Below are 6000 nucleotides of genomic sequence, written 5' to 3'. Positions count from 1 at the left end.
AAACCGTCCGGCGGAGTTGTTTCGGATTGTCAGAGGTCTTTTAACTCCCGCCACCTCAGGCGGGAGCCCTGGCAATTCGGGCACGCGTTGCGAAGCATTTGCTCGGTTCTTTGCAGACAAAGTCGCCTTGATCCGTTCTGGGCTGGACACCATGTTAAATGCAGTCTCCGAGGATGTGACATGAGCACCTGCTTGTCCTATTTTGATGGATTCTTTTCAGTTTGTGAAGCCCGAGGATGTGGACAAGATACTCGGAGGAATGAGGCCTACCACGTCCATCCTAGACCCCTGCCCATCCTGGCTTCTGAGGGAGGCCAGAGGGGGGTTGGCTGAGTGGGTAACGGTGGTGGTTAATGCCTCTCTTCGGGAAGGCAAAATTCCAGCGAGCCTAAAACAGGCTATTATAAAACCGCTGTTGAAGAAACCATCATTGGACCCCACTAAATTTGACAACTTTCGGCCTGTTTCCAATCTCCCCTTTTTGGGCAAAGTCATGGAAAGCGTGGTGGCCTCACAACTCCAGGTATTCTTGAGAGACACGGATTATCTGGATCCGGCACAGTCTGGTTTCAGACCGGGGCATGGTACCGAGACGGTCTTGGTCGCCTTAGTGGATGATCTGCGCCGGGAGCTAGACAGGGGGAGTGTGTCCCTGTTGGTACTCCTGGACCTCTCAGCGGCCTTCGATACCGTCGACCACGGTATCCTTCTGGGGCGCCTTGCAGAAATGGGCCTTGGGGGCACTGCTTTGCAGTGGCTCCAGTCATTTCTGGAGGGCCGTACCCAGAAGGTGTTATTGGGGGACTCCTGTTCAACACCACAGCCTTTGACCTGCGGGGTTCCTCAGGGCTCTATATTGTCCCCCATGCTGTTTAACATCTACATGAAGCCGCTGGGTGAGATCATCCGGAGTTTCGGGGTGCGGTGTCATCTGTACGCAGATGATGTCCAACTCTGTCACTCCTTCCCACCTGCTACTAAGGAGGCTGTCGAGGTCCTGAACCGGTGCCTGGCCGCTGTAATGGTCTGGATGAGGGCGAACAAACTGAAATTAAATCCAGACAAGACAGAGGTACCCCTGGTCAGTCGCAAGGCCGAGCAGGGTATAGGGTTACAGCCTGTGCTGGATGGGGTCGCACTCCCCTTGAAGACGCAGGTTCGCAGCTTGGGTGTGATCCTGGATTCATCGTTGAGCCTGGATCCCCAGGTTTCAGCGGTGACCAGGGGAGCATTTGCACAGCTTAGGCTCGTGCGCCAGCTGCGCCCGTACCTTGGGAAGTCTGACTTGGCCACGGTGGTACACGCTCTGGTCACATCCCGCCTTGACTACTGCAACGCTCTCTACGTGGGGCTGCCCTTAAAGACGGCCCGGAAGCTTCAGCTAGTCCAGCGCGCGGTAGCCATGTTACTAACAGGAGCGGGACGCAGGGAGCATACAACGCCCTTGCTGTTCCAGCTCCACTGGCTGCCGATCTGCTACCGGGCCCAATTTAAGGTGCTAGTGCTATCCTACAAAGCCCTAAACAGTTCCGGCCCAAAATACCTTTCGGACCGCATCTCGGCCTATGAGCCCACGAGGACCTTGAGATTGTCTGGGGAGGCCCTTCTCTTGATCCCGCCTGCCTCACAGGCACGCCTGGCGGGGACGAGGGATAGGGCCTTCTCAGTGGTGGCCCCCCGACTGTGGAACACCCTCCCTGTTGACATCAGACAGGCGCCCTCCCTTATGTCCTTCCGGAAGAGCCTGAAAACATGGCTATTCGAGAAGGCATTCAACTAAAGGCTACAGTAACTGGAAATGACAACTGGAACGGAATATTGACTATGAGATTGGTTATGATTCTATGATAAGACGCAGCGGATTACTTTAGTGTAATTTAAATGATAATGTATTAGTGATATGTTGTATTGTCGTTGTAGCTGATTGTATAATATGCTTTTTATATGTTGTACACCGCCGCGAGTCGCCCTAGGGCTGAGAGCGGCGGTTAACAACTGCACCAAATAAAATAAATAAATAAATAATCTCATTGTGTTTTCAGTTTTGTAGTCTGATTGCTTACGTTAAGTATCTGCTTGTAAGTTAGCCAGTTGTCGTTTGCCATCTCCCTTCTTTGGTCTGCCTCGTTTGGTGAGAACCACATTGGGGTCTTGTTATACCATCTTCTTCTATATTTATTCCAAGTTCCATATTATTTTTTCTTATAATATGGTTATTAAAGTTTTTCTCCACTTTGATCTTTTCTTTCCAGAGGTAGCTGTGACAGCCTCTTCGTAAGTCTTCTCCCTCCAGTGCTAATATTCTTTTGTTGTTTAATGCTGCCCAGTCCTTGACCCATGCCAGCGCTGCTGCATCATAATAGAGCTGGATATTTGGTAGTCCAAGTCCTCTTCTCTTTTGATCATAACATAAATTTGTGAACTTTATTCTCGCCTTTTTGTTTTGCCAAATAAATTTATTTATTTCCTTTTGCCAATTTGTTATTGTCTTTTTTGTTGTTAGTATGGGGATCATCTGAAATAGGAATAGTACCTCAGGAAGAATACTCATCTTAGCCACAGCTATTCTACCCAGGAGTGATAGGTCCAGATTTTGCCACTGCCTCATCTTTTCCTTTATTTTTCTCCATTTGATATCATAGTTAGTAATTGGGTGTTGTTGGTAGTGATCTGGATTCCTAAATATTTTACTTTTGTTACTATTTCTATACCTGACTTTTCTTGTAATTCTTCCTTTTTCTTTTTGCTCATATTCTTGGTGAGAAACTTCGTTTTTTTCTTATTGATTTTCAGCCCTGCCACCTCTCCAAACGCCTCGTTCTCTCTCCACCATTGGTCCCATTGTTCTAGTGGGTCCTCCATTATACAGACTACATCATCTGCAAATGCGGCTGTTTTGAAACTAAAAGATTTAACCTTTAGCCCCTTTATCTCTCTGTTGTTCCTAATACTCTCTAGTAGAAGTTCAAGGATCAAGATGAAGATCAATGGAGAGAGGGGACAACCCTGCCTAGTACCCTTGTTAATTCTAATTTCTTTTGCTATTTGTCCGTTTACTAGGACTCTTGCAGTCTGTTGTGAATATATTGTTTTAATTGCATTGGTGAAGTAGAAGCCTGCATCCATCTCCCTTAGAACCTCTGTTATAAAACTCCAATTAACCTTATCAAAGGCCTTCTCAGTGTCCAGAAATAATAACCCTAACTCTTTTTGAGTATGTTTGTTGTAATACGCTATAGTATTAAGTATTGTTCTTATGTTGTTCTTCATGTGACGTCCTGGTAGAAAGCCTGCTTGGTCCTCGTGTATTCTTGCGCTCAATATTTTTTTTGCGCTCAGTATTTCCTCTTCCGTCACCTTCTTATTTAGTATTTCCCTCTCTTCTTCCGTTAATTTCTTTACTTTCTGCTTTCCTACATATTGTATGACTTTTTCTTTTGGAATATTGTCATCCACATAGAGTTTTTGGTAAAATTTGTTAAATTGGTTTTCTATTTCTCTCTACTGTAAGTAGCATTTTCCTTCTTCTTTGATCTTGCATATCTGTTGTTTCTGTTTTTTCTTTGCAACTTTCCAGGCAAGGAATCTTCCTATTTTATTGGTGTTTTCGAAATGTTGTTGTTTCACTAATTTTAATTTTTTGGCTTATTTCTTCTAGTTGTAGTGAGTTTATTTGTTTCTTGAGTATCTCCAATTGTAATTGAATTTTCTTGTTAGTTGGTTTAATTTTCAATTCTGACTCCACTTTTGTGATTTCTTCTTTTATCCTTTTGAATTCTTTATTTTTATTTTTATTTCTTATTATTTTTTGCTGTATGAAGTGCCCTCACATATATGCCTTAGCTGCGTCCCAAATGATGTCTATGGGGGTATCTTGTTCCGTGTTAAAGTTGAAAAACTCTTTCAGTAGATCTTTATTACTATCTATCTCCCTTTGATCACTTAATAACTGATCATCCAGTTTCCATATAAGTGTTCTTCCCTTATCGATTGCATCTTCCAGCACTATTTCCAGTGGTGCATGATCAGAGTTTATTCTAGTTAATATTTTCACTTTGGTAACCTTGGTGACCAGTTCCTTTGTTCCCCATACCATATCTATTCTAGACCACGAGTTGTGTCGATTTGAAAAAAAAGGTAAAATCCTGTTCGTCTCTGTGTATATGCCTCCAAATATCTATTAGTCCCAGTTTTTCTTTCAATATTTTAAATTCCCTTGGTAGTTCACTCGTATGGGGGTCTTTCCTTCTAATTTTCTGTGCCATTTTGTTCCTGTGCTTCTCTGTCCCTATCTAAATTTGTCTTGGTCATGTCCGGAAAGGTTGCGTAGTCCTTGGGAGACATTTCTCTCGGTCTTTTCCTTTGTCGATCTCCGTTGTCTTCACATTCCTTTTCACTCCCCTTCTCCCTTTCCCCCCCTCCCCCACCCCCTCCCTCTTTTCTTAAGTATTTTTCATAGAATGCCTTCGCTTTTTGTTCCGTCGTTAACCAGTGTTTGTTGTTGTCCCAAGTTACTATTATCACTTCTCTTCTTTCCCATTTGAACCTAACATTCCTCCTTTTAAGTTCATCTGTGAGAAAGAAATATTTTCGTCTTCTTTCCAAAACCGCCATTGGATGTTCTTTTAAGATAGCGATTTTGTTTCCTTTATAGTATGTTGGGGTTCTGGCATTTTCCTTAAGCACTCCATCACGGAAACATTTCTTTCCGAAGCACACAATGACGTCTCTTGGCACATTGTATCTTTTTGCATAATTAGACTGTATTCTGAATACTCTATCAATATTGTCTTCTACCTTCTCAGGACCATTTTGATAGAGTATTCAGTACTCAGGGCCACCATATTTATTATTATTTCTTTGATGTTTTCTTTTTCCTCTTATTGTATATTTCTGAATCTCAGTTGAAATTCCCTTTCTTTTGCTTCTAGGATTTCTTGTTGTGTTTGTAGAGTCGTTATTTTTTTCTCTATAGAATAGAGATTCTTTTCCATTTCTTTCTGTTGTTGTCTTACATATTTGTTCTCTCTGATGTCTTCTTTTCTGCCCTGCTTAAGCACCTCAATCTCATTGTGGATATGTTTTACTTCTTCTTTCACTATCAGTTGTACTTCTTTGAATTCTTTCTTCATTTCCTCAATTTCTCCCTTAATTGTCTTGTATTGTTTATCTTGTTTTGCTTCTATTATTTGTACATCTATTTGTAATTTTAGTATCTCTCGCATTAGGTCTTTCATGGTAAATTCTTCCATAAGCGATTCTTTCCTTACTTGTGCTTTCTTCTCCTTCTCCTTTCTTCTCCTTCTCCTTTCTTCTCTCTTCTCCTTCTCCTGTCTCCTCTTTCAACGTTCCATTTTTGAGCCACTTCCATGTTTTTTCTTTGTCAATTTTGCTCTCAAATTTTCTCAGGAACTGTCCATGGAAAGCCTTATTTTGCCAGTTATCTTTTCTGTGTTTTTATGGTATTCACTCTTTGCCTTTTGCACTTTAAGCAGTTTACTACTATTGACTTCCATCAATGTTGGTTCTTGACTGCCTTTTCCATAATCTGCCAGTGCATGTTTCTCTTCTTCTACCGTTGTTTTCTCTTGCAGAAGCCCTCTGCCTCCTGATTTTCTGGGTAGGTCAAGTTTGTCGACATCACTACATGGGTGTAATGTGTAGTGCATTGCCATCAGTTTTCTTGTTTTTACTCTCCAGATCATCCAGCTATGATGGGGATGGCCCAGGTGTTGATAGCCTTCATTGTATTTCTGCCATTTAATTAGCTTTTCAGAATTATTCTGATCCTTTGGACATATTCTTTGTTGACCACATTTTTCACATGTCCATGCTTGATATTGTCAAGCTGTAGTATGTCCAGATATTTATAGGTTTCAGGCTAATTGCACTTTATAGTTTATCAATTTGGCATCTGTATGAGTAATTTTCCCTTTAATGCCACTCTGGCACATTTGTCTAGGCCGAACTCCATACTGATGTCAGTGCTGAGGATTCTGA

Source organism: Anolis sagrei, chromosome Y (assembly GCF_037176765.1).
Source record: "Anolis sagrei isolate rAnoSag1 chromosome Y, rAnoSag1.mat, whole genome shotgun sequence".
In the NCBI taxonomy this organism is placed as follows: Eukaryota; Metazoa; Chordata; class Lepidosauria; order Squamata; family Dactyloidae; genus Anolis; species Anolis sagrei.
This window is presented reverse-complemented; position numbering follows the sequence as displayed.